This window comes from Heterodontus francisci, chromosome 26 (assembly GCF_036365525.1).
Source record: "Heterodontus francisci isolate sHetFra1 chromosome 26, sHetFra1.hap1, whole genome shotgun sequence".
NCBI classification, from domain to species: Eukaryota; Metazoa; Chordata; class Chondrichthyes; order Heterodontiformes; family Heterodontidae; genus Heterodontus; species Heterodontus francisci.
The window spans coordinates 45,490,987-45,505,283 of NC_090396.1; the positions used below are offsets into that span (position 1 = coordinate 45,490,987).

Below are 14,297 nucleotides of genomic sequence, written 5' to 3' on the forward strand. Positions count from 1 at the left end.
GCAGCCAGAGCAGATTTTACATTCTTTTCTGGAGTTGGGACATTTCTCACTGTCTCTCTCTCGCCCTCTGAACACCTTTGAGGATAAAGAACCTCTTGATATTCTCCTTGATCGCCTCCCACCAGTGAACTGGAGACTCAAAGAGGGGTTTCATGATCCCCCAACCGTTGTAATCCCTTTTGAGTTCCTCAACGTTCTCTGGGGTTAGCAGTGTAACATTGAGCTTCCATGTCCCTCTGCCAACCCGCTGGTCACCCTGTAAGTGACAGTTGGCCAGTAAGAGGCAGTGGTCAGAGAAGAACACTGGCTTGACGTCGATGGATCTGACCGTGACAGCACGGGACACAAACAGGAAGGCAAACCTGGAACGGGCAAACCCGTCCGATCTTGACCAGGTGTATCTACGCTGCACTCTGTCTGCAGGGTTGCTGAAGACGTCGTGCAGCTTGGCATCTTTTACTGTTTCCATCAGGAATCTGGACGTAGTGTCCAGTTTGCTGTCGTCCCTGTGTTAATGATGCAGTTGACATCACCACCTAGAATGACCGGTCTGGATGTTGCCAGCAACACTGGGAGCTGCTGGAGGACCGTCAGTCGCTCGCTGCATTGAGTCAGGGCTTACACATTAATCAACGGGAGCTGAGCATTGCTGTACATTACATCTACTACGAGGATGTGGCCGCCTACCACCTCCTTAACTTCGGAGATGGTGAAGTTACCTCCCCGCAGCAGAATACCCAGGCCGGAGTAATGGGAATCATTACCCCCTGACCAGATCGATGGCCCGTGGGACCACCATTGCGACCATTGCCTGTAGGTGCTGAGGTGTGGTATTCCACACTCCTGCAGAAACAGCAGGTTGGCTTTGACCTTGGCGAGGTAGTCCAAGGTTGAAACAGATCGCGCAGTGAATTTAACACTACGCACGTTAATCGAAGCAATCTTTATATCCATTTTAAAGTTAGTTGTTGCTTCTCACACCAGTTATCCTTGCTAGCCCCAGTCCTTGGGTATGTTCCTGCATACCCATAGTGTACGCAAGCTGTTTCACACTCGTGGGGGGTCTTGTAGGCTTCCCAGAGCTGGAGTGCGCCCGATGCTTCTTTGCTCTTGGTGTCCCGGAGCTGGGGTGCGCTGGGTATGTCGCTGGGTTCGGAGCTTTGGGTTTGGCGCATGCTGGGCCATCACAGCTTCCAGTGCCCTGGAGCTGGGGGGGCTTTATCTTCCAGCTCCTTTGAGTTCGTTCACTTCTTTTGCAGGTGCAGTCGTTCCGGCCCTTCCTCATTCAATGAGGAGGAGCTGCCATTGGCTGTCTCAGATGGCACCTCCTCTTGCCACTTGTTTAGGTGGTGGCCTGTTCTGTTTTTGGAGCTTTTTCCATTGTGGTTTTCCTTTGTACCACTTGCCTCTGACCAGTTTGTCCATCTGCTGACTCCTCCTCCATTGATTCTGTCTGCAGAGGAGGAGTTTCCAAGCCCGGTTTGGTAACTGGTTGCAGCTGCCTCCCCTTTCTTCTCCTTCTCAGGTAGACTTTCCTCGCTGCGGAAGGGTTGTTTGTCTCCTTCCCAGCACCAGACACATTCACCGTTCTTGGACCTTGCCGCCTGAGCATAACTAAGGCAGCCTTTGGGGCAGATTTTGTAGAGGTGGCCTGCCTCACCGCACAGGTTGCAGCACTTACTCTGCTTACAGTCCTTGGTCTGATTGCCTTCCTTCTTGCAGTTCTTGCAGACGACTGTGCTGCAGTTAGCAGCCACAAGGCCAGATTTGCCGCAGGTGCGACAAACTCTGGGCTACATCGCATAGACCAAGAAGCCTCGACATTCCCCGATAGCAAAGCTGGAGGGAGGATGGACGATGGCTCCGTTGGCATCGAACTTCAAGGTCACCTTGACCTTCCGCTTGCTGGTCCAAATCCCAAATGGGTCCTTGACATCAGTGTTGCTGTTGGCCACCTCGACATACCTGGCGAGGACGGTGAGTACATCCACGACAGGAACATGGGGGTTTTCGAGGTGAATTGTCACCACCTGGTTGTGTTGTGAGGGCAGCTTGAAGAGCAGCTTCACTGTGAGGATCAACAGCGGCACCTGGTTTCGCTTCTCCTTGAACACCTTCAGGAACTTGATGTATCAGGAACTGCAGCAATGCACCAAGGCTACTTAGACAGCACCTTCCAAACCCACGACCTCCACCAAGTAGAAGGACAAGGGCAGCAAATGCATGGGAACACCACCACCTGCAAATTCCCCTCCAAGTCACACACCATCCTGACTTGGAACTATATCCCCGTTCCTTCACTGTTGCTGGGTCAAAATCCTGGAACTCCCTTCCTAACAGCACTGTGGGTGTACCTACCCCAAATGGACTGCAACAGTTCAAGAAGGCAGCTCACCACCACCTTCTCAAGAGCAATTAGGGATGGGCAATAAATGCTGGCCTGGCCAGCGACGCCCACATCCCATGAATGAATTTTTAAAAATCCCGCCACGTTCTTGAATATCACATCAAAATATCCACTGCTGGGGAAGTCCTGCAGGCAGAAGATGTCTGCAGCTTGGAATCCACAGCACTCTATAAGGATTTTCTTTATGAAGAAGGTATGGTCAACAGGTGCACCTCCTTCATTATTCTTCACCAACACCCGAACAGTGTTATGCACTCCCTGGCCTGAAGCTCTAGAATTGGTTACAGCCATTTTACTCAAAACCTACCTGGAACAGAATCAAAGGCCACTGATCACGGTTTCTTCCCCTGCTGCACCTCACTGCACTGTTATTCGAATATGGAGAAGGAATGTTTAGCATACCAGGGCAAATATCCCAATGGGTGAAGTTTCAGGGATTATTTAAACCCTTTTATGGAAGTAGTGACTTGAATGCAGTCGAAATCATTTCAGTAAATGCAAGTGTACAGATAACAAACTAAAGATATGAGTTCAGAATCTGTCAAGTTGCTGTATACAGCAATTATGATGCATGTGTTTATTACAATAAGTTTGTCAGCACTCATAAAAAGACTTACCAAAATCTTATCAGTAGTACTTTAACCAGTAAATGGAGAAAGAAGAGTCCAGGTGCTTCAAGTGCAAAGCTCTCATTATTGTGTGTTGAAGGATAAGGGAAATCTAAGTGAATACTCACTTCAAATAGTCACAATTTAATTGAGTAAAATAATAGTCCAAGAAAGCTTTTTCTGAATGTTTGTTTCTTACTGGTACAGAAGCCCTGAAGTCAGACCTCCATCTCTGGTAGATTATTTTGGTGGTATCTGACCCCATGGAAGAGCTCTATCAGCTGGGAAATCAGCACCCCAGCATCATGGAACACTGTAATCATATGGCACTCGGCTTATTAACTGAAGCAAAAAGCAATGCTACAATGTTCTTCACTGCAATATTATTTTAAAGAAAAATAGTTGAGTGAATGGAGTATGACAGCACAGTGACAGATAAGGGATAATGAAAAAGAGTGGAATTTCTAGTCTGTTTCTCTATTGAGAAAGGCTTCAAACTTTTCTGCTGTTTTCTGTCTGTATTTTGTTTATGCCACAATAAGTTCGATTCATAAGTCAGTATATTCTCCTTTCGGATTTCATTAGTTTTTAAAACATAAGGTGGGAACTGAGCAAAATGTACTGTCCCTCTAGCTCACTATTTCATTTTCGGAACTTGAACAGGTTCCTTTCATCTGACTTTTACCTTTCTTGCTAAACCTGCATCCTTCCTATTTTCTGCCCAAATCGGGAAATTGTACATGAGGTTTGAGGAATGTGCTGCAATGCCACAGCAATTTATTGAGACCACATTCATCATGTAATGTGCAGTGATTATCTGTCATAATAGAGGAGATTCCCCTTGGAGGATAATAGAAGTTGGTGGATAATCAAACATCCTCACATTATTATGTACTGCTGATTGCTGTGTCTCTTTCCATCCACCCTTGATAGTCCTCTCCTGAAGCAGGCACGATCTGGACCTGTACCAGCTGATCAATCAGCTTTCCGCTTCCCCTTGCACCTGCCTGGGATTCCAGCCTTTGGAGCTGACACAGGCCCAGAAAAGCTAGTTAAAAATGCTTCCCTATGCCAACTGTGAATTTCAAAATGCATAGGTGAGTGCCATAGCCAATGCATTAAATCACATGATCCTCATGGCCCCTCCCCCCCTCCAAAACACTTTATTCATAAAATTTGTAAAACTACATTTCAGAATAGTTCAAATTTGACATTACATAAAATGAAATACAGATCAGTTTCATTCAGTAGAATACGTGAGGTGACTCACTAAACTTGCTATTACAAGTTATATTTATAATACACATTTACATTACACATCAAACATACTCTGGTGCATACAGCCCAAGGGGTTTTACATGGTTTCCATCCCCTTGGTATACTATGGCAGGAGGGCCTTACATGGTGGCCTTTCCCCATTGAGCCTTTGCGGCGGCTGTCCCAAGCTTTAGTGCGTCCCTCAGCACATAGTCCTGGACCTTGGAATGTGCCAGTCCGCAACAGGCAGGTCATTGACAGCTCTTTGCACTGGAAGACCAGCAAGTTTCAGGCAGACCAAAGTGCTTCCTTCACCAAGTTGATGTTTATCTTGGTTTGCGTCACTGGGAACAGCCAGTAGAGCACTGAGTCCTGTGTTATGGAACTGCTCATGATGAACCTTGACAAAAACCACTTCATCTCTTTCCAGACCTGCTTTGCAAAGGCACATTCCAGAAGAAAGTGGACGACCGTCTCTTCCCCACTGCAGCCGCCTCAAGGGCAGCATGCAGAGACGTTGAGACTCTGAGCATGTGTGAAAGATCTGACTGGGAGGGCCCTTGCCACCAGCCAAGCTATGTTTCGGTGCTTGTTTGAAAGTTCTAGTGATGAGGCATTCTGCCAAATGAGTTTGACAGTCTGCAAGGGCAACCATCCAACAGGATCCACCATCTCCTTTTCCCGCAGACTTAAGGACGTTACGTGTGGACCACTGCCTGATGGACTTACAGTCAAAGGTGTTTTTCTGTACAAACTTTTTCCTGAGGCACGGTCCAACTGAATGGAGCGTTCCGTGGCAACGTGGCCATACCCATCCTTCATAACAGTGGGGACAGATAGAACCTCAGAACGTAGTGACACTTGGGGCTGAATTTTATGAGTGCACCGCATTTTGTGGCACTGCGCTTTCATCTTGGCGGTCCGCTCTCACGGATGCGCCGTCGCTGAGCCCCCGCTTTATTTCGTGCGGGGACTCATTTAAACGGAGGGAGCGGAGCGGACGCCCCGATGACATAGAGGGGGCGGCCGTGCCATTCCCAGCAATGGCGTCCAGTGCCACCGCGCAGGCACCGGCACCATTTTTAAAGGGCTTCAAGCCCTTCATGTAAATTTAATTGTTTAAAGGTCCCACCTCACAAATCTTTGAAATAAAATTTTATTCAAACTTTGCATCCCCTCTCCCACTCCCCAAAGAGGTCTCGATAAATAAAATTACCTCTACCCCCCGGAAAACCAATTTTTCAAATAACGAACTTTAACCGTCCACCTTCAGAACATTTGACCCTCCACCCCTTCCCACCTTCCCTACAACTAATCGGAGTGGTTTTCCCCGCTCCTACACCCTTCGTGATCTGAAGCTTTCTCTGCTCCCCTCTCGCCACCAGTGTCATGCTCAGAACTCCGAATGGAGTTCCAAAGATGCGGGACTTCCATTTGGTGGCCAAAATATCGGCGTGGGACAGCCGCTGGGCAAGGTAAGTTGATGTAAATTTATTTCCATTGATTTTAATATGTAAATGAAGGCACCGGCGATCTGTACCGAGGCCTCGGCGCCGCCGGTAAAATGTGGCAGGGCCTTGTTGGTGCCAGGGGTTGTGGCGGACAGCTCCAACATGTATTCTACGGGCCGCACCCACCACGCCCCCTCGATGCTGGGGGGCTGGTAAAATTCAACCCTTGGTGTTTCCATACCAAGGGTTTATGCACAGCTTGATGCAGCCACACACAAAGGTGGTCATCTGGATGAGGACGGCATTGGGTACGTTTTTTCCCCCTATATCCAGAGGTTTGAACATCGTGTCCCTGCAGACATGGTCCATTTTCAATCTCCAGATAAAGTGAAAGATGGCTCGGGTGACCGCCATGGCACAGGAGTGGGGTATGAACCAGACATGCGCCACGTACAGCAACACCGAGAGCACCTGATGAATTGCTTATCCGTAATGGAGAGGGAGCACCGCTCCCACATGCCCAGTTTCTGTTTCACCATGGCTACTCGATCCTTCCAGTTTTTGCCATATGCCCCAGCGCCTCCAAACTTTATCCCCAGTACCTTCAGGTAGTCTGACCTGATGGTGAAGGGGGACAAAGCATCAGTTGGCCCAGTTCCTAAAGAACATAGTTTCACTCTTGCCGTGATATACTTTGGTTCCTGAGGCCCATTCTTTTTTTTTCCAAAATATACTTTATTCATAAAAATCTGTAAAAATTACATCGCCAAACAGTTTCCAAACAGCACCAAAAAATACAAACATTGCAAGGGAGATCAGTTTCCTTCAATACTGTCATGAGTTTCTTCCCAACCCTTCTGTTTCACAATTGTCATGTCAATTACAGTTTTACATTTACAGCAATTGAGAATATTAACGATACAGTTCGAGGGGCTTCCCATGGATCCAGCCCCTCAGTCCAGCTTGGTGGGGGAACCTTACACTGTGGTCTTTCCCCATTGAGCCTTTGCTGCGGCTGCCCCAAGCTTTAGTGCGTCCCTCAGCACGTAGTCCTGGACCTTGGAATGTGCCAGTCTGCAACATTCGGTGGTGGACAACTCTTTGCGCTGGAAGACCAGCAAGTTTCGGGCAGACCAAAGGGCGTCTTTCACCGAATTGATAGTCCTCCAGCAGCAGTTGATGTTTGTCTCGGTGTGTGTCCCTGGGAACAGCCCGTAGAGCACAGACTCCTGTGTTACAGAGCTGCTTGGGATGAACCTTGACAAAAACCACTGCATCTCTTTCCACACCTGCTTTGCAAAGGCACATTCCAGGAGGAGGTGGGCGACCGTCTCTTCCCCACCACAGCCAACGCGGGGGCACTGTGCGGAGGGGGCGAGACTTCGGGTGTGCATGAAGGATCTGACGGGGAGGGCCCTTCTCACCACCAGCCAAGCTACGTCTTGGTGCTTGTTTGAAAGTTCTGGTGATGAGGCATTCCGCCAAATGACTTTGACGGTCTGCTCGGGGAACCATCCGACAGGATCCACTGTTTCCTTTTCCCGTAGGGCCTTGAGGACATTCCGTGCAGACCACTGCCTGATGGACCGGTGGTCAAAGGTGTTTTCCCGCAGAAACTGCTCCACGAAGGATAGGTGGTACGGCACCGCCCAACTGCACGGAGCGTTCCGCGGCAATGTGACCAGGCCCATCCTTCGCAACACCGGGGACAGATAGAACCTCAGCACGTAGTGACACTTGGAGTTTGCGTACTGGGGATCTACACACAGCTTGATGCAGCCGCACACGAAGGTGGTCATCAGGATGAGGGCCACGTTGGGTACATTTTTCCCGCCCTTGTCCAGAGATTTGAACATCGTGTCCCTCCGGACCCGGTCCATTTTACATCCCCAGACGAAGCGGAAAATGGCTCGGGTGACTGCCACGGCGCAGGAGTGGGGTATGGGCCAGACCTGCGCCACGTAGAGTAACAACGTGAGCGCCTCGCACCTGATGACCAGGTTCTTACCCACAATGGAGAGAGATCGCTGCCCCCACATGCCCAAATTTTGTCGTACCTTGGCTACTCGCTCCTCCCACGTTTTGGTGCACGCCCCGGCCCTTCCGAACCATATCCCCAGCACCTTCAGGTAATCTGACCTGACGGTGAAGGGGACAAAGGATCGGTCAGCCCAGTTCCCAAAGAACATGGCCTCGCTCTTGCCGTGGTTAACTTTGGCTCCCGAGGCCAGTTCGAACTGGTCGCAGATGCTCATCAGTCTGCGCACGGACAGCGGATCCGAGCAGAAGACGGCGTCGTCATCCATGTACAGGGAGGTTTTGACCTGAGTGCCTCCGCTGCCTGGGATTGTCACCCCTCTTATGCTCGCATCCTTCCTAATAGACTCAGCAAAGGGTTCAATACAGCAAACAAACAAGACCGGGGATAGAGGACAGCCCTGTCTGACTCCAGATTTGATCGGGAAACTTTCCGATTCCCACCCGTTGATTGAGACTGCGCTACTGATGTTTGTGTAGAGCAGTTGGATCCAATTGCAGATTCCCTCCCCAAACCCCATTTTGGAAAGCACGTCCATCATGTAGGTGTGCGATATCCTGTCAAAAGCCTTCTCCTGGTCCAGGCTGATGAGGCAGGTGTCCACCCTCCTGTCCCGTACGTAGGCGATCGTATCCCTGAGTAGCGCGAGACTATCAGAGATCTTCCTGGCGGGTACAGTACAGGTCTGATTGGGGTGAATCACCAACTCCAGAACAGACTTGACTCGACTGGCTATGACTTTGGACAGAATCTTGTAATCAACATTAAGCAGTGAGATGGGCCGCCAATTTCTGATTTCTGCCCTCTCCCCCTTCTGCTTGTAAATGAGGGTGATGATGCCTTTTCTCATGGACTCTGACATGCTGCCGGCCAGGAGCATACTCTCGTATACATCCAGCAGGTCCGGGCCGACCCAGTCCCACAGGGCCGAGTACAACTCGACCGGTAAGCCGTCGCTCCCGGGGGTTTTACTCGTCTCGAAAGACTCGACGGCCTTTGTCAGCTCGTCCAGAGTTAGCGGCTTGTCCAGTCTCTCCCTCCTGCTGTCATCTAGGACCTCTGTGATAGATGATAGGAAGGACTGGGAGGCTCTGCTGTCTGTGGGCTTCGCGTCATACAGCCCAGCATAAAAGGATTTGCTGATCCTTAGTATGTCGGACTGCGAAGACGTTACCGAGCCATCTTCTTCCTTCAGGTTCCTGAGGCCCATTCTTTTTTTTTTATTTTTTTTTTATTTCCAAAATATACTTTATTCATAAAAATCTGTAAAAATTACATTGCCAAACAGTTTCCAAACAGCACCAAAAAATACAAACATTGCAAGGGAGATCAGTTTCCTTCAATACTGTCATGAGTTTCTTCCCAACCCTTCCGTTTCACAATTGTCATGTCAATTACAGTTTTACATTTACAGCAATTGAGAATATTAACGATACAGTTCGAGGGGTTTCGGTTGCCAATGCTTATCAATCTGTGAACTGACAGTGGATCGGAGCAGGAGGCAAGACCCCTTTTCTTATGCTCATCAAGGTGAAGGCGTTAATGCTGGGACATGGAACCCTTCTATTTCAGGAATTTGTGTCAGCATTAAACACTTCTCGGTCAGCTTTTGCACAAATGCAGAATAAAGCCCATGATATTCTGGCCCAACAGCTTGCCTCAGTCCCCGAACACAGACCAGCCCCTACTGCTCCAACATGATAATTTTCCATGCCAGATTTCCTGCAGCATCTGCGAGTAAGATTAGTATTTAATGCCAAATTAGGAATAGTACTGCTCTGTGGGTGCATGCATACTAGGAGCTGGATTGAGATTTCTCAAGCTACCACAACCAGCAGACAGAGTAGACTTACATCCCATTTGATTGGATTTGATTTGAACCCAGGTACCAGTGTCTAACTCACCTTTCTACCCAGTTCTCTTTTGCCATATTTTAAACATATCTGCTTGACCCATTAACTGGTTTTGAGCTGAGAAACTGACTTGTTTTAGATTTAATCCATATCTCATCCATATATTCTACAGATCTATTTATGTCTCAACATTTTATTTCCCTTTACAGTTGCTGCCATTTATCGTGATAGCACTTTTCATATTTGGTCAATTAGTCAGATCATTTGCCAGATTCACGCTATTTAATGACAGCTACATTCTGCGTTTTGTATTACGGGTTCATTATCACCAATCCCTGCCACCAAGGGACCTCCCGTGTCCTGTGATTCCTCTGGGCGCTATTTTAATGCAAGCAGTAACTTGCTCTTTTTAAATGGATCACCAACAACACTAAACTAGCAGACTAGAGGGATAACATGCAAGTGTGTTAAGTATCTTCTCAATAATATCAGCAAATGTAATTTCTGGATAACAATCTGAACCACATGTATGTGAAAGGAGCACTTCAAAACTTTGCTCGAGATGCTTAAGTGTTTTCAAAATTGGGTAATGTATTGGTACCAGAATGAACGAGTATGATTACAAAACGAAGAGAATGTATTTTATTTTATTTATAAACAAAATTTCAGTTGCTTTAATAAGTAACCTCCTGGCTGCATGGCTATATTCACCATTTCAAAGGGAAAGTGATGACATAGCACAAGTCTCAAATATGACCAGCAACAGATTGAAATGGAGAGGGTGCAGAGGAGATTCACCAAGATGTTGCCTAGGCTGGAGCATTTCAGCTATGATGAGAGACTTTGATTATTTTCCTTCGAGCAGAGGGGGGACCTGATTGAGGTGTACAAAATTATGAGGGGCATAAATAGGGTAGATAGGAAGAAACATTTTCCCTTAGCGGAGGTGTCAATAAACAGGGGGCATAAATTTAAGGTAAGGGGCAGGAGGTTTAGAGGAGATTTGAGGAAAAACATTTTCACCCAGAAGGTGGTTGGAATCTGGAACACACTGCCTGAAGGGGTGGTAGAGGCAGGAACCCTCACAACATTTAAGAAGTATTTAGATGAGCACTTGAAACGCCATAGCATACAAGGCTACGGGCCAAATGCTGGAAAATGATATTAGAATAGATAGGCTTGATGGCCGGCACGGACACAGTGGGCCGAAGGGCCTGTTTCTGTGTTGTATAATTCTATGACTCTAAATAAGGCCGTTGGTGATCCCTATGAGAGAGCAGAGAAAATGTACTGATTCTAGTTCATGGGTAATTAGGTCTAATTATGAGAACTATTTTCATACTGTTGAGAAAGGGAAGAAGGAAGATAGTACCACTTTCACGCATTTAAATTCCAGATGCAACAATAGTTCTCAACCTCTCAAATAGTTCCATTGCCTGCATGCTACTTGGCATTCTCTATACTTTTTCTTGCCATGGAAACACTCCCTGCACTCTGTCCGATTTCCTCACTGCTCCCTCACATTATATTCTGCAACTTCTCATTTGTAGTCATTGTTACCCTGGTTCTGCAGAATTAATTTTCAGTCAAATGGAGTCCAACCAAATAAAGGACCCACCCTTCTGAATGAAAAGGAATCCTGCCTCCTCCCCTTGTCTAAACAATTTTCTCTCATCCTTACTCTCTCCTGCCCTTCCTTACCATCTTCCCCACTCCTTCCACCACTTACCTCTCTCCTCCTTATTTTCCTCTTCCTCCTCCTCCTTCCTTTACCCTTTCCTATCCCTTTTCCCATCCCCAAGAGAAGCCCAGAAGGAGGCATTTGGCAGTACTGCTCTGCCTGGGTTTACCAAATTGCTGTCAAGAGGTTGCAGTAATGTGGCTGCATTTTCTAGGTGTTCACCCTAGTATTACCAGTGATGTTTAATTCTTTTCACCCCTACCTCCCAAGCCTCAACTCTCCTCTGACATCTAATGTTTCCCCCCTCCCCCAACCACCCCCCAACAAACAAACACACGGGCCTCTAATCTTGCTTGATCTGCGGAGTCCACTTAGTCTTGACTCCCTGTATGAAACAACATTGCAGACTGAATAGCATTTTTTAAATTAAAATGTCTCAAGAGCTAAAACACTAAAAGAACAAAAACAAGGCATTGAATAAAATTCCAGCATTATTCTATTTTTAAAATTTTTTTCACTTTGCTAGGATGGGTCTTACTGCATCAGAAACTCAAACATTAAACTTCAGCACTTTATTATTCCACAGATTTGTTTCTCTTATTTATTGCATTTTTTTATCCAGTGATCATGCAGCTGGTTCATATCAGAGGTGTTTTGAGAAGAAGGTAATTGTAGGGAAGTAATTTTAGTGGAAATTGTACATGGCCCCTTATTTTCTCAACAGTGCTCGTACTTCACAATGTTTTATGGCGATCCTCTGTAGGTCTTTGCTAACAGATGTTAAACTGACACCCTTGCAGAGCTCATTCACTAGCTAGAATTTGATTGCCACATTGCTGTCATTTTTCGTGCTCATGAGAAGATTTGACTGGAATTATTTTGAAAAGAAAGACATTGCTCTCTGCTGGTCTGTCCACAGAATTACAGTGTGACAATCAGTGCTTGCTGGCGGATATGCTGGGAAAGGATCTCCTTTAACTGATAGCAGCACACTTGAATGGAATGAAATGGCAGTCAACAGGGTTCCATGAAGCAGCCCCTCATCTATTAAATCTTACATTATACTATATTAATGTAAAATAATGCTGGGAGATGTTTAAGTGGGTTGCGTTCTTTATGTTTGAAGAGATTGCATTTTCAGTGCCATGGTACAGCACTTTATTTCTCCAGCACACTGTGTCAGACTTTATAGAACGTATGCTTGCACCTGCAATTTCATACTCTTTTAGAAACGTCTGAATCTTGCCTCTGCTGTTAGTGAAGATACTGAGTGTAGGACACGCACCAAAGGTAGGAAGGAAAATTGAAGGACAAAATGTCTCAAAGTGATTTGGCATGAAAAATGAAAAAGGCTAGATGGAAAAATAAAATGCTACAAAAAGTGAATATATGGGAAAGGCAAAAATACGAAATGGGGAAAAAACACAGAATCTATGGGTGTAACATTTATTAAGGCATTACAAAAGATACACTGTGCACGAATAAAATGCAAGAGGAATAATCCCCTTTTCCTTCCCCAGTTGCCCCAAGTTCTACAGAGGGTTTACGAAAGTATTTAGAAATGACCTGAAAGAAACAGGCTCATGGTGAAATGTAAGCTGCTGGACATGGTCAGGTGGATCACAGGTCACTTGTAGCTTAGTCTGAAGTTCCAACAATGCGCAAAATCAAGTTGCATTCATGGCATCAGTTGCAGAAGTGTTCTTCAAATTATGATACAGATTACATCTAGATTGTTCAGTTGAGCATTTATTATCTGTAATTAAGGGGGCAAATTCTGTTCTGCCATTATGATATGCTTTTTAAAAATAAAAGTAACATAAAAAAGTAGCTGTGTTGAAGATACCCCAATTTGAACAATTCAAACCAAAGCAATTAAAGCTCCCTTCACTTTTATTCACTAATCCAGACTAACTCTGATTTTCTAATCTGGGATCACTTCATTTGAATCTGCACTTTGTTCAGATCGAGATTCTCTACTTTTGTAAATCAGACTTACTCCATTGAAATTTCTATTCACATAGTTTCTCTAACTGAAACTTCTCTGTTCTACTCTGCTTCTCTAATCTTGATTCATTCCACTTTATAACTCATACTCATTCCTCTTCTCTGATCCAGACCCATTCTTTGTTGAACTAAGGATGTACTAATACTATAGCTACTAATCTCAGATTGCTTTGCAGCCAACCGAACCTTCAATGTGCTGTCTGACTGAAAATCCTACTGTTCTAGCCACTCAAAATATTTTGATATTTTAGTTTTGAGAGTAATCAGTTGGTCTAACAAATGTTCAGCACTTTGAAACAAGGCTTGACACTGTGCTACGGTTATTAAACTCTGTGATGTTGAGCCAAAACCTTGTGAGATGGCCTCTGTAATGCTATTGCATTTCAGATTCAAAGCAGGCCCTGAATTCAAAGTTATACTATCATTTTTCCATCACTGTGAAGGGATGACTGCTTCACAGAGCAGTAAAATTCACAGTATAACGTAACCTTCAAGACTTGCTCTGCATATCTAATCCAGGCCCAATTGGTTTGGGCTCAAAATTCGTTTTGCTTCTTTAATCTAGATTCACTTTTCTTCTACAATATAAACAGACTCTACTTGTCTATCCTCAACTCATGCTGCCACTCTAATCAACTCAAATTCCATATCATATTACACTTCAATTCATTGGTTTAATTGAGGTATAGTATTAAACATTTTGAATACTTTGTTTAAGGAGACAGATTGCATGTAGATTTTTTTTTATAAAGAAAGCTGTCCTGGATTCTCATTCTTCAGATTTGCTTTTTTAATAAAAAGGCAATGCTTAAAAATTTCATGAGATTCAAAGCAACTGTGAATGTGCACAACCCAAAAGATTTCAGAGTTTACCTGAAAATCATTGCAAAAGTGGATTTGTATGACAGTGGTGTTCAGCACAGATGAACTGACAGCAGCCCATTAATGACTACATATGCCTGGAATAGACACAAAACACAGAGAGGAAAATGAAA

General features: G+C 45.6%; 1 protein-coding gene across 13 annotated transcripts in view; it reads left to right on the plus strand.

The window, feature by feature from the left end:
• rbfox3a (RNA binding fox-1 homolog 3a) overlaps positions 1 to 14,297 on the plus strand; it is a 1,511,127-nt gene that overhangs the window by 369,265 nt on the left and 1,127,565 nt on the right. The gene's annotated exons all lie outside the window — the stretch shown is intronic.